At 39.1% G+C, this 27100-nt stretch overlaps 1 protein-coding gene across 1 annotated transcript in view; it reads left to right on the top strand.

Annotated features, from left to right (window-relative positions):
* The window catches only part of LOC126472464 (serine/threonine-protein kinase VRK1), a 248678-nt gene that overhangs the window by 155999 nt on the left and 65579 nt on the right, over positions 1-27100 (top strand). The gene's annotated exons all lie outside the window — the stretch shown is intronic.

The following is a 27100-nucleotide window of genomic DNA, read 5'->3' as shown; positions in this document are numbered from 1 at the left end:
AGATACAAGAAAATACTCATTGTATTGTAGACAAATTTATTTAATTGGATAGATAAAAAATCTACTCACCAAGAAGTGGCAGAACACACACACAAAAGATTGTTGTAATTGGCAAACTTTCAGAGCTAGTAGCTCCTCCTTCAGGCAGAAGCGTTGAAGCAGAAGGAAGGAGGATGAAGGAAAAGGAGTAGAGAGGTCTAGGAAAAGGGGTAGATTTAGGAAAAGTCACCTTCTCGTGGTCTCGCGGCAGCGTTCTCGCTTCCCGAGCATGAGGTCCCAGGTTCAATTCCTGATGGGGTCAGGGATTTTTCCTACCTCGAGATGACTAGGTGTTGTCGTGTCGTCTTCATCATCATCATTCATCCCCATTACGGTTAGAGGAAGGCAATGGCAAACCACCTCCACTAGGACCTTGCCTAGTACGGCGGTGCGGGTCTCCCGCATTGTTCCCCTACACTCCGTCATGGAGTATGGGACATCACCATCATCATCATTATCATCATCATCACCCAGAACTGCAGGTCAGGGCAGACTTACTGTACGGGCTGAGAAGGAAAGACTGATTGTTGGGGACTGCATCGGACGACATTTGAAAACCTGAAAGCTTAAAGGTGGAAGACAGGGTAAATATGCAAGACAGAGATTACTACTAAAACATTGTACACGAGTTGTGTTGTAGGGCGCAATCAATCATATATCAACTTGTGAATTGCATGATGTTGATGGTGACAGGTGTGCAGACTCATGTCATAAAGTTTGAGCTGTGGATTGAAAGAGTGGCTCATGACTCAAGGAAGAATGCAGTTTACATCACAGACAAGCTGCACTGTGTTGCCACTCTTTATTCCTGGCTTATGCAGGTGCACTGGAACTTTTGAAAGTTTATTTCACACTTCTCGATTTCATGAAATTAATATGCTTTGCCATTTATTGACATGCAGGAAACATGAGAATTACAGTTTCACGTTTGTACCTGAATGTTTGAGAAGGGTGATGGACAGAATGGGTAGGGATTAGGAGATTGACAGAGAGAGGCAGAATGAAGAGACTGGCAGAGAGTGGGGGAGGAAGAGATTGGCGGAAGGAGAGGAGGAGTAGGACAGAGAGAGGGACTTAAGAGGATATGGACAGAGAGGGGGACCAAGAGCTGGCTGAAACCTGCAGTAGAAAGCTCTTGAGATATTTAGTGAGTCATGGAATGTATATCGGAAAGACAGATTAGGGGCCATAGGAGGGGGAGTGTTCATTGCGGTTGCCAAAAATATTGTCTCTATTGAGGTTGAAATTGTTTGTGACAGTGAAGTTATCTGGTTGTGTAACAGGTGTAGGTGAAACCACGTTAAATGTTGGGTGTTTTTACAGGTCACTCGATTCTACTGTGACAGTTTTTGAGTCATTAAAGAAAGTCTACAGTCCGTAGTGCATAAATACCCAGTTCATGCAATACTAGTTGGAAGAAACTTTTACCTGGAGTATAGATTGGGACATCTAAGGATTCACTGCAGGGAGTACAGTCAGTCAGTCTTGCAAAGTGCTTTTGGAAACAGTTTTCCAAAAAAGAAACTAGTTTGGTAGCCCACACACACTTAAAATATCTTTCACTTTGGAGCTACAAACAGGCCAAACCTCATCGACAGCGTAGTGCAGAGACAGGGATTAGTGATCGTGATATCATAGTGACTATGATTGTGAAAATTAATCGGTCAGTCTAGAAGGCTAGGAGAGTGTTTCTGCTAGAATGATCAAATATACAGTTGTTGGCATCTCACTAAGGTAATGAATTTGTTTCCAATTTGGCACTGAAATGAATACTGATGCAGAGTGAGTGATCCTATCTGCTAAGATATAGTTGACATTAAAAGCAGAGTATCACTTATGTTATCTTTTCCTATTGCCTGGTCGTACACTGCGAGCATCGATTATCTTTAGTCTTCACCTGTTTTCCTGCTTCTTATTGCCTGTTACTGCTTTTTTAATTAACCTAAAGTTAACATATTAGATGCATGAGCCGATTGAAGATGACAATATCACTCAGTTAATTAGACTGAAGAATGGAGATGAAGATGGCTTCAGTGAAGAACATGCATTAATGTTTGTCCAGGTAGCTTTGGAAAGCACTGGAAACTTAATTCACGTTAAAAGCAGCAGCTCATAAGCTAACAGATCTATTAGCAGAAAGCATAATGGAGTCCAGCAGCATATAAGGCCCATTCTCACATTCATTTTTAATAGTCATGTACAATTTAGTGTCAGTAATACATTTCTGTGCTGGAAAAGCTCAAAGTAATAGTACACTGATAGATATCATATTTGTGAAAAACCACATGCCTATCCTGTTGTGGTAAATGGAATTCTGGGTCATGATGCACAGTCAGTCACATTAGATAACTTAGCTACGTGTGTAGACAGTAGCATACCAAATACCTTTCTAATGTGGGAGGGAGACAAGCAAACTAATTCACCTAATGTGAATGAAACATTCATCTTATAGCAAAACCATTAAGCACATGTATCAATACATAGTGTGAAGAGCTGTGTTTCTCAGTCAGTGCTGTTTTGTTCTGGAAAGAGAAACGGTTCATCAGTATTGAAAGTCACCAATTTGGGCCTTGTTTACTAGATTCTTGAAAACATATTTGTTCTTTCAGTTTTGAAAAAAACTAGAGCTGCAAAGGAATAGTTATTATTATTAATAATAATAATATTTATTATTATTATTATTACAACAGAAAATCAGCAAAAGCTGTTTTTTTAATCATTGGTCTGAAACTGATCTTATCTTAGAAGATAGATTAAGGAAAGGCAAACCTACGTTTCTAGCATTTGTAGACTTAGAGAAAGCTTTTGACAATGTTGACTGGAATACTCTCTTTCAAATTCTAAAGGTGGCAGGGGTAAAATACAGGGAGCGAAAGGCTATTTACAATTTGTACAGAAACCAGGTGGCAGTTATAAGAGTCGAGGGACATGAAAGGGAAGCAGTGGTTGGGAAGGGAGTAAGACAGGGTTGTAGCCTCTCCCCGATGTTGTTCAATCTGTATATTGAGCAAGCAGTAAAGGAAACAAAAGAAAAATTCGGAGTAGGTATTAAAATTCATGGAGAAGAAATAAAAACTTTGAGGTTCGCTGATGACATTGTAATTCTGTCAGAAACAGCAAAGGACTTGGAAGAGCAGTTGAATGGAATGGACAGTGTCTTGAAAGGAGGATATAAGATGAACATCAACAAAAGCAAAACAAGGATAATGGAATGTAGTCTAATTAAGTCGGGTGATGCTGAGGGAATTAGATTAGGAAATGAGGCACTTAAAGTAGTAAAGGAGTTTTGCTATTTGGGGAGCAAAATAACTGATGATGGTCGAAGTAGAGAGGATATAAAATGTAGGCTGGCAATGGCAAGGAAAGCGTTTCTGAAGAAGAGAAATTTGTTAACATCCAGTATTGATTTAAGTGTCAGGAAGTCATTTCTGAAAGTATTCGTATGGAGTGTAGCCATGTATGGAAGTGAAACATGGATGATAAATAGTTTGGACAAGAAGAGAATATAAGCTTTCGAAATGTGGTGCTACAGAAGAATGCTGAAGATTAGATGGGTAGATCACATAACTAATGAGGAAGTATTGAATAGTCTGAAACTTTCCTTGTGTATTGGACTGCATGATTTATCAGAAGATAACTCTGCAGAGCCCAGAAAAGTTGGCAGATGGAAGTGTTATCAGTGCCAGTGGTTATCAAGTACCCACTAGGATCTTGTGGCCCAGTAGAGAAGTAGTTATTTAATATGTCTTATTTTACTCATCTCAGTTAGATGGGGATTTGGATTCTGTGGAATTGGTCCACGATAAAGATGCAAAACACAATTATGTTTCATTCACTTCAAAATTTTATTGCATCTTGGGGAGGGGGGAGGGGGGGCAAAAATAGGAAGAATAATCGCACTAACACTGAAACAAAATCAAACGACTGAAGACACACTGGGCCATGTGGTCACAGTTTCACAGTTGTGATCACGTTTATAATCCTTCATCTGTTAATACATTTCTTATTTTGTTGGAAGTGTAATTACAATTACTTTTATCATAATCAAACAGTTTTATAAGGACTCCTTTTGACAATTTAATATTTTCGCCTGACATTTATATTTTCATACTCCTTTAAAACTTTGACCTCAAGCAATGTTCCACTTACCTACTGTTTTGTTTGCACTCAGTTGTGAAGAATATTGAAGTTTAATATCTTATTGAACTGGAATGGTATACTGAGAACTAGTGGCAGGTAGGAGAGATTCACATTATGTAAACTGGGCACTAAATGAGTTTTAAAGGTGGTTAATCTCAATATATTTGCACTGTATCATAGTTGGTGGCCAGTTTCAGTTTCACAATTCACAGTACATACAGGTAAATGGAAGTGCATCTCCTCCCTTGTAATTCCATAAGGGAGGAGTATAACCTGACTACTAAGCAACATTTCGTTAACAGTATAAGGAAAAGATACATTACTACTCACAGTAAAGGTGCCACAATGAAAATGTACGCAACATTAACTACTTCTGACCAAAGCGCCAGAAAAGCAAAAATACCCCCCCCCCCCCCCCCACACACACACACACACACCTACCTTCATTCACATAAGTTAGTACACCTTACACAAACATGACTGCCATCTCCAGCAGCTTGGACTGAAGTGCTGCCGGCGATTGCAGTTGGGTGTGTGACTTGTGCTTGCTTGTGTCAATGAATGTGTGCGTGTTTCTTTACCTGGTGAAGGCTTTGGCCAAAAGTTAATGTGTAAGTGTCTTTTTGTTGTGCCTGCTGCAACTCAAGTTGCCACCTTTACCATGAGTAGCACTCTTATCTTTGTCTTATATTGTTGGTATTCCAACCTGGAGTTAACATTTGCTGTGGCAGGATAAATGATGACAGAATTACTATTGTATTAATGCACATACAATGATTTACAGTATTGTACCAGACTGTGTGTCACTGTCCAGTAAACATAGTTTGCTGATCATTAATACTTTTAAGGTAAATATTTACTAATTCACCAGAGGTTTCAAGAAACAAAGATATTACACAGTTTCATATCTTTACAGGCACTCTTGTTCCATGTAGTGTATTAAGATGCAGAATTTCACCTTAACCAGCACAGAAATTCAATCATTAAACTAGCGATATTTAGACATTAATGCGAACTAATGTATAGATATTATTCATATACCAGTCTAAAGTGATCAGAGGCAGAGATGTTAGTGGTATACTGCTTGGATGCGGACCGTTAAGTGATTCAACAAATTATTGTTATCTGTATTGCGAACATTCGTATTCAAACTATCATGGTGGTGATACGCAGATGCTTGCAAGTTACCTACTGCGGATGTTGGGTAGGGGTGGCTATATAAGGACAGGGATAAGAAAATCGTGTGAATTCTGAAAGTGCATAATGCTTTGAAATTCTGTTAGGTTAGATACTGCTATTTGTGACGGTTTATAAAATTTGTTTACGGTTAGCAGTTCACAAAAATACATAGAATATTGTTATTACACAGTGTCTGAAATACCCAGTTTTTGAGTATGACATCCATCTTGAAAGAAATACTTTATGATAATAAATTATTCAAAATCTTAATTACAGACAGAATTAATTAATGACAGGTACTGTCTGATTTAGAAAAAATACAGCAACAAAATTATGTTGTCAGACTTCATATTCTTGCAGTTATTAAAACATTTGCAATTTGGAGGATCTGACCTTTTGATGTCACTTACTTCATAAGTTAATTACTTTTAGCTAATTGCAAATATGTTCTTGGAAAGTCAGGAATGTCTGCTTTTAAATGATTGGCAACAATATTCCTCTGCTGCTATTACCTTCCCTGTTATAAGATGTTGCTGTAACTTAAATTATCTTTACTGTTTAACTACCAACACTTTCAGCAAAACTAATTGTGTTGTTGTAATCAGGAACATAATTATAAATGACTTAGATATAAGATTGCATGAGATTTTGTATAAACAACAATTTTGTAGATTCCTGTATGTATGTATGTGGTGTTGAATGTGCACCTGTGTTAATGTAGACCGTAAAATTTTGTACTTATCGAGAGCAGGAGCACCCAAACTTTTCCTCTGATGGGACCATTTTTTTAGAATCCTTGTACTTTGTTCGAACATCTTGGTTATTTTGAAGGTTACATGAAATTTTTTTAAAAATAAGTAAAACTTGTCTTATTTAGTTATTACTTCAATTTTAAATCATTACCAATAACACAGAAATCATAATAAAATTGTTAAAAAATACTTAGTATTGTCAAAATGTTGAAAAAAGTCATGTTATTAATAGTTTTTCGCAGAACTCACTTCCCAGAGAACACAGTTTGGAAGACCCCGACCTAGAGATTCATTGCCTTGACATCAGCTGAACTTTAAAATAATTTTTTGCATTAATAATTATAAAATTAATTTTTTCTGTAATAGTAATGTTGTAATTTATGGTAAATTCAAAATTTACTTGACATGAACTATGGCTTACTTCATACTCTCATATTTTTATTGGACGTAATTAGTTGCAGTGAGTCAAAATAAAATAAAATACACAAATTAACTAGTTTTTTGTTAATTGTTCATTCTGAATTATAGATTATTGCCAAAACTGTGAAATGACATTACAGGACTAAAGGATAAGGATGTTGTGTCCTTCATTAAAGATATACATGTAGTAGTATATTAAAGCTGCCTGAGGCAGTGTTCAAGATCATGTACCCTGTACGTAATTTAGGACAGGAGTGGGTAGAAGTATTTATGCCCCCCCCCCCCCCCCCCCTTGCTGCACCTCCATCCAGTTGACACACCATTGTGCACAGACCAGAAAAACTCAAAGAAATCAGTTACGGTGATTAATGACAAAAATGGAAATTTTGGAAAAAGCTAAAATATATTGATTAGGATGAAGATCACAATGAGCCCAATGCCAATTTTAAATTCTGCATATTTCATAATGAGTTTGCAACTATTTTTGAAATTTTTTCACACATCTGTGTAAAAGTGGGATACTAGAGAAAATAGTTTAGATTTCAAATGGACTGCTCATCTAATGCAGATTCTTATAGTTTCACTGAGCACATAATAAAAATTTTAAATCATAAAGTATAACCAGTTGGGATTTTTTTGTAGCTTACCAAAGGCATTTGATTGTGTCAATTGTTCTATTCTGTTAGAGAAATTATGTTCTGTGGGGAACATGGTTCAGCACATAGCTGCTTTAGTGCCTGTGCAAGAAAGAGGACGCAGAAAGTTACACCTAGTGTGTTCGAGTAATAGAAATAATAACATGACATCATATCCGTGTAGATAAATCGCAATAACATTCCACAAGATTCAGTAAATTTATCCAATACTGTTCTTGCTCTGTATTAATGATCTACCATTTTATTTGAATCAGGATGCTGAATTACAATTTTTTGCTGATAATACAAACATTATTGTCAACTAAAAGAAGCACCACATAGGGGCTTTAAATGTTGGTTCTGTTAAAGTTATCTATAGTTTTGGACAGGTAGGCTAGCTTTAAACTTCATAAAAAATATCTCGTACAGTTTTGTAATGTCAAAACTACCCAACTTACTATTGTTGCTGTTGTTGTCTTCAGTCCAGAGACTGGTTTGATGCAGCTCCCCATGCTACTCTAGCCTGTGAAAGCTTTTTCATTTCCCAGTACCTAGTGCAACCTACATCCTTCTGAATCTGCTTAGTGTATTAATCTCTTGGTCTCCCTCTACGATTTTTACCCTCCACGTTGCCCTCCAATACTAAATTGGTGATCCCTTGATGCCTCGGAACATGTCCTACCAACCGATACTTTCTTCTATTCAAGTGGTGCCACAAATTCCTCTTCTCCCCAATTCTATTCAGTAACTCCTCATTAGTTATGTGATCTACCCATCTAATCTTCAGCATTCTTCTGTAGCACCACATGTCGAAAACTTCTATTCTCTTCTTGTCCAAACTATTTATCGTTCATGTTTCACTTCCATACATGGCTACACTCCATACAAATACTTTCAGAAACGACTTCCTGACACTTAAATCTATACTTGATGTTAACAAATTTCTCTTCTTCAGAAACGCTTTCCTTGTCATTCCGTCTACATTTTATATCCTCTCTACCTCAAGCATCATCAGTTATTTTGCTCCCCAAATACCAAAACTCATTTACTACTTTAAGTGTCTAATTTCCTAATCTAATTCCCTCAGCGTCACCTGATTTAATTCGACTACATTCCATTATCCTCGTTTTGCTTTTGTTGATGTTCATCTTATATCCTCCTTTCAAGACGCTGTCCATTCCGTTCTGCTGCTCTTCAAAGTCCTTTGCTGTCTCTGACAGAATTAAAATGTCATTGATGAACCTCAAAGTTTTTCTTTCTTCTCCATTGATTTTAATTACCACTCCAAATTTTTCTTTTGTTTCCTTCACTGCTTGCTCAATATAGAGATTGAACAACATCGGAGATATGCTACAACCCTGTATCACTCCCTTCCCAACCACTGCTTTCCTTTCATGCCTCTTGTAAAGGTACTTGAATTACGTAACGATTATGGCACCTCAACGCAACCTCTCGATACCAGCAATATTCTACTGTGTTTCTGTAAAGTAGTTAACATATTTTTGAGACAACATTCAGATTTGATTTCATTAATGTAGAGGTACTTTGATACATCGATATGTTTATGTTGCAATGATATTATTCTTATGTGTATTCTTTCTTTTGTCACCATGATCCATGACATACTTGTAACTCTTGATTTTTGGACGCGTAAGCAATTAATAGTTAGTTGTTAGAGTGTCGGGCCTTGAGAAAGTCAAGTCTTGGACGTCATGTTGGAAAGACGCATATTGTAGTCAGCTTATAAAATGTGAACTTTAACGGTGAGGAAGATGTTTTCAAGTATGTTTTGTATTGTGAAGTGATGTTTTGTGTGTTATGTGATACTGCAACAAAAGCAAAAAAAAGAAGTGTAACTTAAATTTGGAGTGCTGATTACTTTTTTACATCAGCATTGTGCTAACTTTCAAAGGTCTAATCTTCAAGAATGGTTTGTGAAACACATCTATAAAACTTTTGAATATAGCAGAATAAAACCGAGGCCTCTTTGCATCCGAGCTTGGAATCATAACCACCTAGATTTTCGACGATTGAGCCATGATTTTACAACGCGACCAGCTTGGGAAACACGAAAAGATGAGTGCCTAGTTTATTCATTATTACATGAAATGACTTTATTAACTGTTATCTAATAACATCTGCCACATAATAACTTTGTTGTTGCCCGAAAATGCAGTATTTAGCAGTGTGAGCAACACTACAATCATTATTAAATTTTAATCTTTCTTGTGGTAGGGTTGTTAGACTCTCGACTCGTATATCTGCCATCTGGTTTCTGTACGAATTGCAAATGGCCTTTCACTCTCTGTATTTTACCCCTGCCACCTTCAGAATTTGAAAGAGAGTATTCCAGTCAACATTGTCAAAAGCTTTCTCTAAGTCTAGAAACGCTAAAAGTGTAGGTTTGCCTTTCCTTAATCTATCTTACAAGATAATTCGTAGGCTCAGTATTGTCTCATGTTTCCAATATTTGTACGGAATCCAAACTGATCTTCCCCGAGGTCAACTTCTACCAGTTTTTCCATTCATCTGTAAAGAATTCGCTTTAGTATTTTGCAGCCGTGACTTATTAAACTGTTAGTTTGGTAACTATCAAATCTGTCAACACCTGCTTTCTTTGGGATTGGAAGACTGAGGGTGTTTTGCCTGTCTCATACATCTTGCTCACCAGATGGTAGAGTTTGGTCAGGGCTGGCTCTCCCAAGGCTGTTAGTAGTTCTGATGGAATGTTGTCTACTGCTGGGGCCTTGTTTCGACTTAGGTCTTTCAGTGCTCTGTCGAACTCTTCTTCCTATTACTGTAGTGTAACAACAGAGGGTTGAAAGTTCTAAGTTCTTGGCTGCACATTTTAATGGAAACATGAACTGGACATATCATGTAAGCAGTAAACCTGCAAAAGCATTGAGGTTGAACTACTATCGCCATAAGAAAAGTGCCAGCCTTGGGGATGTAGCTATCAATGAGGTAACTCGTTTAGCATATTTTCATTCAATGGTGTCCTTCAAGATGATAATTGGGAGTAACACTTCACTTAGGAAAAAAGTATTTATTGCTCAAAAGAAAGTAAACTATAGTGTGTGTGTATTACGTAGGGAAGAAATTTCTGGCAGGATGTAAATAATTAAGGAGTAAAGGAGACTGTTCATTGAATAGCAGAAGTGTTGAGTTGTTCACACACACTAAGGAGAATAAAAACTTCACTAGCTTTTGGAAGAAATCCTTTGTCGATCTCTTAAAAAAACCACCTGTGCAGCTACATCATGCCGGGTGTACACACAATACCTGGACTGCAGATAATCAGGTAGACTAAGGTCAGGGTTTGATGTTTTGTCACGTAGAGAGGATAGTGGAAGAAAAGGGCAGGAAGCAGGAGGGGGATTGGGGAAGGGTGGCTGACAGCCTGGAGGAAGGCAGCAGGAATATAGGATAAGAATGCATGAGAGAGACGCAGCAGCGGCACATGATAGGAATGTGAGGCTGGGGCACTTTGAGTTGGTGAATCACAGAAAATTATCCTTGCGACATATCCTTTGTTCCCATAACCCTCCTGGCCTCAAGATCTGCTAACCCACTATCTCCACATCCTCTATTCAACAGTTTCTCCTTCCTCTGTTCTGTCACTCCTCCAGTCCATGCCTCCATGTCATTTTTTTATGTGCCACACCTCGCCAGCTCCGTTACCTATTCTGTGCACCATATTCCCCTCCTTCCTGCATTCGTATCCTGCATGCCTGCTGCCTAAATTCAGAAAAAAAGTTCTGTTTTGATTCAGTTTGTTTGTTAAGGATTGTTCAAGGGGATTTTAGGTAGAAAATATAAGTCTCGTAATTGTTTGAGGAGAACAATAGGTAAGCCTTTGTCAAAGATGTGTAATATTTGTCATCATTGATGTCTCCAACAGTGTGTTTGTAATGTGGAGTGGGTGCTGCAAAGTGGAACTTCTGAAGTTTTTGAGTTGTGAATGAGTGTGAAACAAAGTGCAGGTAAATACTGTGCATGTGTGTATATAACTTGCAAAATGTACAGTATGAAAATGAATTTGCCTTGGATACGATGATGAAGTGCATTGAATTTGACCTAAAACTTTGCAACTTTTCATTTAGTAAACTCCTCATTACAGGTAATTAAATTTCTGCTATTTGCACCCACACCATAACATGTAGCTGCACATGGTCCTGGTAATATTTCTTTAACATCTCCATCTGGTGATGAGCCTGCTGTGGCTTGAAAACTTGCTAATGGTACAGGAAATAAATTATATAAAAATTTAAAAAAGCAACTGGTTGCATATAGCATCCAAATAAATTCCCAGTGTACATTTACATCTACATGCCTACTCCGCATATCACACTTAATTAGCTGGCAGAGTATTCATTGAACCACCTTAATACTAATTCTCTATTATTCCACTCTCGAACAGTGTGGAAAGAAAGAACACCTATATATTTCCGTGCGAGCTCTAATTTTCCATATTTTGTTATGATCATTGTTTCTCCCTATATAGGCTGGCATCAACATAATATTTTTGCATTCAGAAAAGGAAGTTAATGATTGAAATCTCATGATAATATCCTGCTGCAACAAAAAACACCCTTTGTTTTAATGATTTCTACACCAGATCTTGCATCATGTCCGTCGCACTCTCTCCCCTATTTCTTGATAATGCAAAACATGCTGCCCTTCTGTGAACTTGCGCGATGTACCCTGTTAATTCTGTCCAGTATGAATGCCATGTTTGAAGCAGTAATCCAAAAGGGGATGGACAAGCGTAGTGGAGGCACTCTCTTTAGTAGATCTGTTGCATCTTCCAAGTGTTCTACCAATGAAATGCAGTCTTTGGTTCACCTTCTTCGTAACATTTTCTGTATGTTCTTTCCACTTTAAGCTGTTTGTAATTGTAATTCCTAGGTATTTAGTTGAATTTATGGCCTTAAATTTAATAGGGTTATCATGCAACCAAAGTTTATTGGATTCCTTTTATTACTCATTTGGATGACCTCACAATTTTCATTATTTATCATCAATTGCTGATTTTCACACCATACAGATGTCTTATCCAAATTGTTGTGCAATTTGTTTTCCTCTTCTGAGGGCTTTACTAAATGATAAGACAGTATCATCTGCAAAAAAAAAAAAAAACTAAAATGTCTGCTGAGATTGTCTCCTAAGTTGTTTATAAAGATAAAGAACAGCAGTGGTCCTATAACACTATTTTGGTGAACACCAGAAATCATTTATGTTTTACCCAATGACTTTCCATCACTTGCTACGAAATGTGATCTCTTTGACAGGAAATCACGAATCTAGTCACATAATTGATATTCCATAAGGACGCGATTTGATTACAGAACGCTTCTGAGATACAGTGTCAAAAGCCCTGTGTAAATCTAGAAATATGGAATCAATTTGAAATCCCTTGTCGACAGCACTTAACACTTTGTGTGAGTAAAGAGCTAGTTGTGTTTCACAAGAATTGTTTTCTAAATCCGTATCGACTATGTGTCAGTAGTCTGTTTTCTTAAAGATATTCATAATGCTCAAACACAACACATGTTGCAAAATCCTGCTGCATATCGACGTTAATTATATTGGCGTGTAATTTAGTGGATTATTTCTATTGGCTTTTTGGATATTGGTCTGACCTGCGCAACTTTCCAGTCTCTGGCTATGAATCTTTCATTGAGCAAGCAGTTATATGTGATATAAGTATGGAGCTGTTGCATCAGAATACTCTGAAAAGAGCCTAACCGGTATACAGTCTGGACCAGAAGACTTGCGTTTTATTGACTGCTCTGAGGATATCTACATCTAAGTTTCCCATGTTGGCAACTGTTCTTAATTCGAATTCTGGAAAATTTACTACTTCTTTGGGGAAGGAATTTCAGAAGAATTGTGTTTAGTAATTCTGCTTTTGCGGCACTGTCGTCAATAATACTTCCATTACTATCTCGCAGAAAAGTCATTGATAGTGTTTTGCCGCTAGTATATATTACGTACAACCAGACTCTCTGGATTTTCTGCCAGGTATCGAGACCTTTCAAGCTTTTGCAAAGGACTGCTGATCTTGGAGATTTTGCATTTGTTTCAGTTTGGCATTCTTTTTTTGAAATTTCTGCAACAGTGTTCTGGCCTGTTTTGTATACCGTGAGGGATCAGCTCCATTATTTGTTAATTTATTCAGTATGAACGTCTAAGTTGCTGTCGATAATATTTCTTTGAATTCAAACCACATCTGGTCTATTCTTAACATTGTTAACTTGGAAGGAGTGGTAATTGTCTCTCAGGAAAGTGTCAAGAGAATTTGTATCTGTTTTCATTTGTTTGTTGGGATTTGCCAGTTACGGAGCTCCAGATTATTTGTTGCTAAGAAGCGAAATGTATTTCCACAACCATTAAGTATTCGATCAGGCTCATGAACTAATTCCTCGAAATAATTTTCCAAGACTGCATTTAGCACAATTTCAGATGATTTTATGTGTACCTCCAGATTTGAACAACTATTTTCACCAGCATATCAAGGGTAAGTTGAAGTCCCCATGAACTATAATTGTACGAGTCGGGTATTTGTTGTTGTCGTTGTTGTTGTCTTCAGTCCTGAGACTGGTTTGATGCAGGTCTCCATGCTACTCTATCCTGTGCAAGCTTCATCATCTCCCATTACTTACTGCAACCTACATCCTTCTGAATCTGCTTAGTGTATTCATCTCTTGGTCTCCCTCTACAATTTTTACCCTCCACCCTGCCCTCCAATGCTAAATTTGTGATCCCTTGATGCCTCAGAACATGTCCTACCAATCGGTCCCTTCTTCTTGTCAAGTTGTGCCACAGACTCCTCTTCTCCCCAATTCTATTCAATACCTCCTCATTAGTTCTGTGATCTACCCATCTAATCTTCAGCATTCTTCTGTAGCACCACATTTCGAAAACTTCTATTCTCTTCTTGTCCAAACTATTTATCATCCATATTTCACTTCCACACATGGCTACACTCCATACAAATACTTTCAGAAACGACTTCCTGACACTTAAATCTATACTTGATGTTAACAAATTTCTCTTCTTCAGAAACGCTTTCCTTGCCATTGCCAGTCTACATTTTATATTATCTCTACTTCGACCATCATCAATTATTTTGCTCACCAAAAAGCAAAACTCCTTTACTACTTTAAGTGTCTCATTTCCTAATCTAATTCCCTCAGCATCAACCAACTTAATTCGACTACATTCCATTATCGTCATTTTGCTTTTGTTGATGTTCATCTTATATGCTCCTTTCAAGACACTGTCCGTTCCGTTCAACTGCTCTTCCAAGTCCTTGCTGTCTCTGACAGAATTAAAATGTCATTGATGAACCTCAAAGTTTTTATTTCCTCTCCATGGATTTTATTACCTATTCCGAATTTTTCTTTCGTTTCCTTCACTGTTTGCTCAATATACAGATTGAATAACATCGGGGAGAAGCTACAACCCTGTCTCACTCCCTTTCATGCCCCTAGACTCTTACAACTGCCATCTGGTTTCTGTACAAATTGTAGATAGCCCTTCGCTCCCTGTATTTTACCCCTGCCACCTTTAGAATTTGAAAGAGAGTATTCCAGTCAATATTGTCAAAAGATTTCTCTAAGTCTACAAATGCTAGAAACATAGGTTTGCCTTTTCTTAATCTTTCTTCTAAGATAAGTCGTAAGATCAGTATTGCCTCATGTTTTCCAACATTTCTACGGAATTCAAACTGATCTTTCGCGAGGTTGGCTTCTACCAGTTTTTCCATTCATCTGTAAAGAATTTGCGTTAGTATTTTGCAGCCATGGCTTATTAAACTGATGGTTAGGTAATTTTCACATCTGTCAACACCTGCTTTCTTTGGGATTGGAATTATTATATTCTTCTTGAAGTCTGAGGGTATTTCGCCTGTCTCATACATCTTGCTCACCAGATGGTAGAGTTTTGTCAGGACTGGCTCTCCCAAGGCTATCAGTAGTTCTAATGGAATGCTGTTTACTTCTGGGGCCTTGTTCCGCCTTAGGTCTTTCAGTGCTCTGTCAAACTCTTCACGCAGTATCATATCTCCCATTTCATCTTCATCTACATCCTCTTCCAGTTCCATAATATTGTCCTCAAGTACATCTCCCTTGTATAGACCCTCTATATACTCTTTCCACCTTTCTGCTTTCCCTTCTTTGCTTAGCACTGGGTTTCCATCTGAGCTCTTGATATTCATACAAGTGGCTCTCTTTTCTCCAAAGGTATCTTTAATTTTCCTGTAGGCAGTATCTATCTTACCCCTAGTGAGATAAGCATCTACATCCTTACATCGAGTCGGGTACATGTTTGAAATTAGACTAAAGTTTTCTTTGAACCTTTCAGCAATTGTACATCTGAGGTGGGAGGTCGGTAGAAGAATCCAGTTATTATTTTATTGTGGTTGCCTGTAATGATCTCCAGCCATACCAACTCACAGAAACTACCTACTTTAATTCCAGTACAAGATAAACTACTTCCAACAGCAACAAACACATCACTGTTAACTGTATTTAGCACATCCTTTCTGAACACAATTAGGTCAGTCACAGAAATTTCGGATGAACTTGTCTCCAGCTTTAGCCAGCTTTCAGTGCTGATAACGATTTGAACATCATTGCTTTCTGGTAGTGCTGGGAGCTCTAGTACTTCCCCCACACAGCAACGTCAATTGATAACTGTTATACTGATGTAACAGGTCTTGGATTTACGTTCATCCTGTATTCGACCAGCACTGTTTAAGACTGAAGCCCTTTTTGTTTTTCCACAAGACTCTCTAACCTAAAATTTCTACATGGTTGCAGAACTGTCAGAGCCTCCACTTGGCTCTGTACCAGAGGTCTGCAATTAGTCTTGTCAACTGTACTTCAAATGGTAAGCTCTGCTTTCATCTCCGCTAGCAATACTGGCAAAACTTTTGCGAGCAAGACTGGCAAAACTTCAGATAGTCACTTAAAACTAGAGAGAATCTCCTCTGATGCAGAGCTGCATACATCATTGGTACCAACATGAGCCACCACCTGCAGATGGCTGCACTGTGTGCTCTTCATAGCATTCCATGTGTGGAATGCCTCCACCCAGTATACATACGGAGTGCACACTGGCTTTCTTTCCCTTCTTGGCAGCCATGCCCCTAAGGACCCATAACACACCTAACATTGGAGCTCCCAGCTCCCAATAATCCTACCCTTTGTTACTGCCTGGATCTTGCAGACTAAGAGATTTCCTCTGAAACAGGACTAGCGATTACATCTGGCTGAGGTACAATGTCACATTTGCAGTTGGCATCCACAATGAATATAGTGAAAATGATAGTTATTGAGATAAGTGATGGGGAAATAGAAACTCCATTAAAATCATTCAGCAGAGGAAAGGCTGCTAGACCTGATGTGATACCTGTAGGATTCTCTGTAGATCATGCTAAAAAATTTACTGCCTGGCGGCAACAGGTCATTAAAGGTCACTGAAGCGAAAAGGCATTCCAAATGATTAGCGAAAGAGCAAAGTCATTCCCATTTCCAAGAAGTGCTCTGAAACAGATAGGTCTTTATCACTTACAACAATCTGCTGTTTAATTCTGGTACATGTTTTTCACTGCAGCATTATGAACCCCATAGAGTTGGAAAATCTTCCCAGGTATTAACATGAATTTGCAAATGCCAATGCCATGAAACACATCTCTCTCTCATTGTCCTCCAGATCCAGAAGACAGTAGATAGTGCCACCCAGGTTAATTCCTGTACCTAGACTTTCCACATCAATAGGTGAGAAGACCAATTATCTTGTGATTACGTGATTATTGACCAGTCAGTAGTAACAGTCACAGCAATTAAATATTTAGGATTGTGCACTATGTGTGACCAAAACTGGTACAGTCACATAAAACTAGAAACTAGTTGTAGGGGAAACAGATGCTAAGAATGAGGTTCATTGAAAGAATCATAAGGAAATATAATTCACACATAATTGAAAAACCTTTTACTATTATTATTATTATTTCTCTTTCCTGTCTCAGACATTATGTCTGGTTAAAAATGGAAAGTGACACGGATCTTGATCAAGCATGACTTCCTTTTATCTGTACGGTATATGTTAGATTGCATTTAGGAACTTTCGGGTAATTGAACATGTATCAATAATTACAGATTTCTGTAGTGGTATATATACGTTTGGATGTAGATGTATTGCGTTGATGTGCTGGTAGATACTGTGTGGTATGACTCCTGTAGTTGATAGTATAATCGGTATGATGTCAACTTTGTCCTGATGCCACATGTCTTTAACTTCCTCAGCCAGTAGGATGTATTTTTGAATTTTTTCTCCTTTTTTCTTCTGTATATTTGTTGTATTGGGTATGGATATTTCGATTAATTGTGTTAATTTCTTCTTTTTATTGGTGAGTATGATGTCAGGTTTGTTATGTGGTGGTGTTTTATCTGTTATAATGGTTCTGTTCCAGTATAATTTGTATTCATCATTCTCCAGTACATTTTGTGGTGCATACTTGTATGTGGGAACGTGTTGTTTTATAAGTTTATGTTGTAAGGCAAGCTGTTGATGTATTATTTTTGCTACATTGTCATGTCTTCTGGGGTATTCTGTATTTGCTAGTATTGTACATCCGCTTGTGATGTGATTTACTGTTTCTATTTGTTGTTTGCAAAGTCTGCATTTATCTGTTGTGGTATTGGGATCTTTAATAATATGCTTGCTGTAATATCTGGTGTTTATTGTTTGATCCTGTATTGCAATCATGAATCCTTCCATCTCACTGTATATATTGCCTTTTCTGAGCCATGTGTTGGATGCGTCTTGATCGATGTGTGGCTGTGTTAGATGATATGGGTGTTTGCCATGTAGTGTTTTCTTTTCCCAATTTACTTTCTTCGTATCTGTTGATGTTATGTGATCTAAAGGGTTGTAGAAGTTGTTATGAAATTGCAGTGGTGTAGCCGATGTATTTATATGAGTGATTGCTTTGCGTATTTTGCTAGTTTCTGCTCGTTGTAGAAAGAATTTTCTTAAATTGTCTACCTGTCCATAATGTAGGTTTTTTATGTCGATAAATCCCCTTCCTCCTTCCTTTCTGCTTAATGTGAATCTTTCTGTTGCTGAATGTACACTCCTGGAAATGGAAAAAAGAACACATTGACACCGGTGTGTCAGACCCACCATACTTGCTCCGGACACTGCGAGAGGGCTGTACAAGCAATGATCACACGCACGGCACAGCGGACACACCAGGAACCGCGGTGTTGGCCGTCGAATGGCGCTAGCTGCGCAGCATTTGTGCACCGCCGCCGTCAGTGTTAGCCAGTTTGCCGTGGCATACGGAGCTCCATCGCAGTCTTTAACACTGGTAGCATGCCGCGACAGCGTGGACGTGAACCGTATGTGCAGTTGACGGACTTTGAGCGAGGGCGTATAGTGGGCATGCGGGAGGCCGGGTGGACGTACCGCCGAATTGCACAACACGTGGGGCGTGAGGTCTCCACAGTACATCAATGTTGTCGCCAGTGGTCGGCGGAAGGTGCACGTGCCCGTCGACCTGGGACCGGACCGCAGCGACGCACGGATGCACGCCAAGACCGTAGGATCCTACGCAGTGCCGCAGGGGACCGCACCGCCACTTCCCAGCAAATTAGGGACACTGTTGCTCCTGGGGTATCGGCGAGGACCATTCGCAACCGTCTCCATGAAGCTGGGCTACGGTCCCGCACACCGTTAGGCCGTCTTCCGCTCACGCCCCAACATCGTGCAGCCCGCCTCCAGTGGTGTCACGACTGGCGTGAATGGAGGGACGAATGGAGACGTGTCGTCTTCAGCGGTGAGAGTCGCTTCTGCCTTGGTGCCAATGATGGTCGTATGCGTGTTTGGCGGCGTGCAGGTGAGCGCCACAATCAGGACTGCATACGACCGAGGCACACAGGGCCAACACCCGGCATCATGATGTGGGGAGCGATCTCCTACACTGGCCGTACACCACTGGTGATCGTCGAGGGGACACTGAATAGTGCATGGTACATCCAAACCGTCATCGAACCCATCGTTCTACCATTCCTAGACCGGCAAGGGAACTTGCTGTTCCAACAGGACAATGCACGTCCGCATGTATCCCGTGCCACCCAACGTGCTCTAGAAGGTGTAAGTCAACTACCCTGGCCAGCAAGATCTCCGGATCTGTCCCCCATTGAGCATGTTTGGGGCTGGATGAAGCGTCGTCTCACGCGGTCTGCACGTCCAGCACGAACGCTGGTCCAACTGAGGCGCCAGGTGGAAATGGCATGGCAAGCCGTTCCACAGGACTACATCCAGCATCTCTACGATCGTCTCCATGGGAGAATAGCAGCCTGCATTGCTGCGAAAGGTGGATATACACTGTACTAGTGCCGACATTGTGCATGCTCTGTTGCCTGTGTCTATGTGCCTGTGGTTCTGTCAGTGTGATCATGTGATGTATCTGACCCCAGGAATGTGTCAATAAAGTTTCCCCTTCCTGGGACAATGAATTCACGGTGTTCTTATTTCAATTTCCAGGAGTGTATGTGATGTATTCTATATTTGTGGCATTGTGATCGTGTAAGTGTATTGAGTGCTTCTAGGTCTGTGTTACTCCATTTCACTACTCCAAATTAGTAGGTTAATATTGGTATGGCATAAGTATTTATAGCTTTTGTCTTGTTTCTTGCTGTCAATTCTGTTTTCAGTATTTTTGTTGGTCTTTGTCTATATTTTTCTTTTAGTTCTTCTTTAATAATTGTATTATCTATTCCTATTTTTTGTCTGTATCCTAGATATTTATAGGCATCTGTTTTTTCCATCGCTTCTATGCAGCCGCTGTGGTTATCCAATATGTAATCTTCCTGTTTAGTGTGTTTTCCCTTGACTATGCTATTTTTCTTACATTTGTCTGTTCCAAAAGCCATATTTATATCATTGCTGAATACTTCTGTTATCTTTAGCAATTGGTTGAGTTGTTGATTTGTTGCAGCCAGTAGTTTCAGATCAGCCATGTATAGCAAATGTGAGATTTTGTGTTGGTATGTTCCAGTAATATTGTATCCATAATTTATATATAAAAACAAAGATGAGGTGACTTACCGAACAAAAGCGCTGGCAGGTCGATAGACACACAAACAAACACAAACACACACACAAAATTCAAGCTTTCGCAACAAACTGTTGCCTCATCAGGAAAGAGGGAAGGAGAGGGGAAGACGAAAGGAAGTGGGTTTTAAGGGAGAGGGTAAGGAGTCATTCCAATCCCGGGAGCGGAAAGACTTACCTTAGGGGGAAAAAAGGACAGGTATACACTCGCACACACGCACATATCCATCCACACATACAGACACAAGCAGACATATTTAAAGACAAAGAGTTTGGGCAGAGATGTCAGTCGAGGCAGAAGTGTAGAGGCAAAGAAGTTGTTGAAAGACAGGTGAGGTATGAGTGGCGGCAACTTGAAATCAGCGGAGATTGAGGCCTGGCGGATGACGAGAAGAGAGGATATACTGAAGGGCAAGTTCCCATCTCCGGAGTTCGGATAGGTTGGTGTTGGTGGGAAATATCCAGATAACCCGGACGGTGTAACACTGTGCCAAGATGTGCTGGCTGTGCACCAAGGCATGTTTAGCCACAGGGTGATCCTAATTACCAACAAACACTGTCTGCCTGTGTCCATTCATGCGAATGGACAGTTTGTTGCTGGTCATTCCCACATAGAATGCATCACAGTGTAGGCAGGTCAGTTGGTAAATCACGTGGGTGCTTTCACACGTGGCTCTGCCTCTGATCGTGTACACCTTCCGGGTTACAGGACTGGAGTAGGTGGTGGTGGGAGGGTGCATGGGACAGGTTTTGCATCGGGGGCGGTTACAAGGATAGGAGCCAGAGGGTAGGGAAGGTGGTTTGGGGATTTCATAGGGATGAACTAACAGGTTACGAAGGTTAGGTGGACGGCGGAAAGACACTCTTGGCGGAGTGGGGAGGATTTCATGAAGGATGGATCTCATTTCAGGGCAGGATTTGAGGAAGTCGTATCCCTGCTGGAGAGCCACATTCAGAGTCTGGTCCAGTCCCGGAAAGTATCCTGTCACAAGTGGGGCACTTTTGTGGTTCTTCTGTGGGGGATTCTGGGTTTGAGGGAACGAGGAAGTGGCTCTGGTTATTTGCTTCTGTACCAGGTCGGGAGGGTAGTTGCGGGATGCGAAAGCTGTTTTCAGGTTGTTGGTGTAATGATTCAGGGATTCCGGACTGGATCAGATTCGTTTGCCACGAAGACCTAGGCTGTAGGGAAGGGACCGTTTGATGTGGAATGGGTGGCAGCTGTCATAATGGAGGTACTGTTGCTTGTTGGTGGGTTTGATGTGGACGGACGTGTGAAGTTGGCCATTGGACAGGTGGAGGTCAACGTCAAGGAAAGTGGCATGGGATTTGGAGTAGGGCCAGGTGAAACTGATGGAACCAAAGGAGTTGAGGTTGGAGAGGAAATTCTGGAGTTCTTCTTCACTGTGAGTCCAGATCATGAAGATGTCATCAATAAATCTGTACCAAACTTTGGGTTGGCAGACTTGGGTAACCAAGAAGGCTTCCTCTAAGCGACCCATGAATAGGTTGGCGTACGAGGGGGCCATCCTGGTGCCCATGGCTGTTCCCTTTAATTGTTGGTATGTCCGGCCCTCAAAAGTGAAGAAGTTGTGGGTCAGGATGAAGCTGGCTAAGGTGATGAGGAAAGAGGTTTTAGGTAGGGTGGCAGGTGATCGGCGTGAAAGGAAATGCTCCATCGCAGCGAGGCCCTGGACGTGCGGAATATTTGTGTATAAGGACGTGGCATCAATGGTTACAAGGATGGTTTCCGGGGGTAACAGATTGGGTAAGGATCCCAGGCGTTCAAGGAAGTGGTTGGTGTCCTTGATGAAGGATGGGAGACTGCATGTAATGGGTTGAAGGTGTTGATCTACGTAGGCAGAGATACGTTCTGTGGGGGCTTGGTAACCAGCTACAATGGGGCGGCCGGGATGATTGGGTTTGTGGATTTTAGGAAGAAGGTAGAAGGTAGGGGTGCGGGGTGTCGGTGGGGTCAGGAGGTTGATGGAGTCAGGTGAAAGGTTTTGCAGGGGGCCTAAGGTTCTGAGAATTCCTTGAAGCTCCGCCTGGACATCGGGAATGGGGTTACCTTGGCAAACTTTGTATGTGGTGTTGTCTGAAAGCTGACGCAGTCCCTCAGCCACATACTCCCGACGATCAAGTACCACGGTCGTGGAACCCTTGTCCGCTGGAAGAATGACGATGGATCGGTCAGCCTTCAGATCATGGATAGCCTGGGCTTCAGCAGTGGTGATGTTGGGTGTAGGATTAAGGTTTTTTAAGAAGGATTGAGATGCAAGGCTGGAAGTCAGAAATTCCTGGAAGGTTTGGAGAGGGTGATTTTGAGGAAGAGGAGGTGGGTCCCGCTGTGACGGTGGACGGAACTGTTCCAGGCAGGGTTCAATTTGGATGGTGTCTTGACCTTTTCGGTAATCAATGTATGCGTAGTGTAGCAACCTTTGTTTAGTTTTAGCTTGATATGTCACCTCTGCATTTATTATCAGTTGCTCTTTACATTCTCGTGCTCCTTTGCAACAGCCTTTTTGTTCTTCATTTATAATTTTGTTCTGTGTTGTATGTGTCATTAATTTCTGTGTAATGACTGAAGTTAACATTTTGTATATTGTTGGTAGGCATGTTATTATTGTTATTATTATTTTAAACTTGTTCAGTTAATTCTTGAGTATTGCTCATCAGTCTAGATCCCTTACCAGGTAGGATTAATAAAAATATAGAAAAGTCCAAAAAAAGCAATATGTTATGGCTAGTGAAGGGATTTTAAGGTGCAAATTATGATCAGAAAAGGGGGAAAGAAGGTTCTGAAAATACACACAAAAAGTTGCTGACGAAATTATGTTGCTTGTGTTTAATCCAACTTGAAATATAACAGTGCGTAACAGTTAAATAACAAATGCTCATCTTCGTTTTTGATTATCTTCGATGCTGCTGTAACTGTAAAAGAATTTGCAACTATCTGCTCCACCAAAATTTGCTGCAACTTGCTGAATTTTGACAATGTACCTAATTATTTGGTAGCGCCAAGAGAACTTTCAAGAAATTCAGATTGATACGATGTTTCTCTTTGAGAATTACATGTTTATTGTTTAATATGGTTATACAATGGTAATAAAATTGCCTCACAACAACTGTTAGAAAACTGGGACTCTGGTGGCTGACTCATCACTCCATATATATTGTTTTAACAATTACTGGTTATTTCATCCATTATTAGAAACAGAAAATTTATTGATTACAATTAAAAACTTGGTGGAGTATACAGACTGAGATAATGGATGTATGTATTAATTTGTTCCTCTCTATTGCAAAATAAAAGTTTTATGCAGCATTTAGCATTGGAATCCATAAAATACCGGTATGTTCTGTAATAATGCTTTTTATAAAGTTGCTTATATTATGAAGATTATTAGTAGGAAAATGTTCCTAACATTTGCGTATGTTCATTCCCTAAATACTAACCCCAAGCTAGTTTCACTTCTCCTGAAAGGTACTCTGGAATCACAAAATGAGAACTGCTTATGTTCATTGTTCAAGTTTCAGTTAGTAACAGTCAAGTTAACCCAGAGATATTTGTATGCTTGCTAAGGTTGGAACAAAATTAATGGCAGAATGTGAATCATTATAATAAATTGAATTATAAAATGACTACATAATTGAAATAAGATTGTTACAAAATTCCACCCCCTCATAGTATCACAGAAGAGAATCAGATATGATACTCTGCCAAAAATTTCATATTCAATGAAATTGCTAGAAACATAGTATAGAATTCCTCGGAAGATACCATTCAGTCCAACATGAAGTTGACTTCAGCGAACATAAAATTACCAGTTAGTGTAGTGTATCGAATATGCAATAACTATGAATAAATGCACAAAGTATAGCTTAGCGCAGAGATTCAAATTTAAATCTTGTCTATTTCCACATAATTTTTAAAAAAATCTAAAAGAATCAATTACACATCATTATAAAAAAATTGTACTTTCTTCAGTGTTTTATGCTTGTCTCCCTGCTTGAGAAGATCCTAGTCCATTTGTGGTAACACCTTCTTTCAGTTTCTTTATTCTCCTCTGGACCATCTGCCTTGCAGGCAGACATTTACTGTGTTCAGTGATTTCTGCAAATACGTACAACTGATTTTTAGTCATTATTCACCACTCCAACACTGTCACTATTCACCACTCCAACGCATATGGCGTAGTGTACAAGGAAATAATTTTACATGGTTGTTGCTCAGATACCCAGGTACAGTGCTTCTATTAAATAGTCTCACAAACAGTATCTTTCCAGCAAGATAAGTTTTGCTTATTTGTACCAGTGTGAGTGCATGATTTTCCTAAATGGCATTTGTGGGTCATATGTACTTTCTCAAATATCACCTCCAGTATAGAAAACAACTTAAAACAAGTGTAGATAGCTTCATAATTATTTTATGTTTTCATTTACTCTTTTCCAGTAGAAGGAAACACTCCACAGTACATGCCTTTGTGCTAGTGTTGCTCTCATGTCAGCGAAGTGATGTGTATGTTCATAGAGTAATAGAACCAGTAAGTAATAAATTCCTCCTTTCAGTGCTGTAAAATTGTTATTTAAGGTAAGAAATACTATGCAAGCACATGATTTTGTGCAAGTATTACTCACTTTCAAATTCCTTCAATCGTACTGTGTAAATAGCATTAATTGTCTCTCATAGTACTAATCTTCTTTTGACATAAAATGCTGAAAGTGTATACATCATGACTCAATAGTAGACTTGCATTTCAACACGTCTGTTACCTCCCATAAATCATTGACATAAATTTCGCAATTTCACTACTCACAAAATGCAATAAAAGTGAAATTTGTATGTTCAAATGCATCTCTAGACAAACAAATGATCTAGAGTGCAAGTTTACAAGTATGCCACTGAGGCTATGAAACTATACAATAGCAAAATGTGAAAAACAAGTGTAGTAAAATACTGTAATACATAACAAAACTTGATCATCTTGTTCCTTGGCCATTGATTTTACAGTACCTGAATTGTGAACAACTCATAAATACAAGGTAGTAAGAATGTGTGTGTATGAAAAGAGTATTGACTAAATGGCTTCACAAACTGATGTGGTTCACATCACTCAGACAAACTCTTCTGTATATTATTCAATATGTCTTTGCATAGATTCTGTGTGTCTGCCATAGAAATGGATAATTCATGTTTTGTCAATAAGATATTTTGAAGAACATAATAGAGCGAGTTCGTTCAGTTCAGTTAAAACCACTTTTTAATAGGTTGTGTAGCACAAACAATGTAGAATTTTCATGTGAACATGTTTGAGACATTTTATTAATGAACTCTGACATCTTCGTAATATTCTGTCAGATACTCAGCAGCTTGATGGCAAGAACAGTGGTACAAAGTAATATTGATCATATTCATTGTGTATCACTAACTCCGTTTTTCCTTTACCAGTAGCACAAAAATCCTGTGAAATAGACAATATGTATCTATAAAGAGGCTAAAAGTGAATCGTGTGCATTACCAGTAGCTCAAAACAATATCCATCTCCTCCTTACTTATTATGACTGTACTAAAAAATCAGCCATAGAACGTACATAAAAAATTTGACAAATTTGCAGCAATATTCTCGTTATAATGTAATGACTTGTAACAAAGTAATTCTCACATAGTAATTTTTTAAACAAAATAGCTCCTGTATCTCTTAACCTAAAGAAATATATCATTCATTGTCAATAGTAATTCATGTGTGTGGGTTTTTTCTTAATATTACTAGCACAACTTACTAATTTCAAGTATAAAATTTTGTGTGCATAGTGAAGTGCTGGCTTCAAAGCAACTCAGCACAGTTTAGTTTTAAATACTATTTAAATATAGTTTACTTAGTGTGTACAATCCACTGCTTTAACAAACTCTTCCAGCGACAAGCAAAATGTATCTCACATATGTGATAGTACCTATGATGTAACTTTCAATATACAGTAGTGTAGTTGACAAACTCACAGAATACAATCAATACAGAAAGAAAATAATGTTTCAGTACACAGAGTGAGACTCTTTACAAGATTAACATTTCATGTTTTGTTACCGAGTAACTTTCCTATGTGACTTAAACCATTTTTTTTTTCTTTCAAACATGCAAAAAGTCCATAATTCCACAGTATTAGTCAAATGAAAATTGACATTCACAAGTCAGACATCAGTAGCAAGAATAGAGTAAAAGATCAATCGGAGAGTAACTGTACCAACAGAAAGCTAAATTTCAAAAGCAAATGGTTCAGGGCTGGGCCCCTAGAGGTTGCCACACTCTTAATGTTGTGCAAAGAAAACAATTTCTCTGAGGGAATATTGACATCGTTGTAGAATAAAATCATATATCACACTTTATGTATTCAGGAAATAGCATGTAAAAGATTTTTGGCATTTCCACTCCACATCATAACAGTTCTTTTTCTTTCCTTGTCTGGAAGCTCTTAGTTGTACTACATTTCTTAAACCTCTCCCCCTCCTCCCTCACCTGCTCTCCCCCCCCCCCCCCCTCTCTCCTGCTCCCTCCCCTCCCACTCCCCCCCCCCCCTCTCCCTTTTTTATTATTATTATTACATTAATCTGTAAACGTTTGGAAGAGAACTTGATATAATTTCCAATATATCAATGTATATGTCAAAAAATTCTTGATCCCTTTATTGCGGAGTTTATTCAAATGAAACCTGGTCAGTGCATCTACCTTTGCCATACACGTAAAGTGGCACCATGTAACTGCGGGTATGGAGGCACCATCTATTGGTAGACAGACCGACATGTGCTCACCG

The sequence above is a fragment of the Schistocerca serialis genome, chromosome 1, assembly GCF_023864345.2.
Source record: "Schistocerca serialis cubense isolate TAMUIC-IGC-003099 chromosome 1, iqSchSeri2.2, whole genome shotgun sequence".
Classification (NCBI taxonomy): Eukaryota; Metazoa; Arthropoda; class Insecta; order Orthoptera; family Acrididae; genus Schistocerca; species Schistocerca serialis.
The sequence above is the reverse complement of the archived record's forward strand: the minus strand, read 5'-3'. Positions and strand labels throughout refer to the sequence as shown.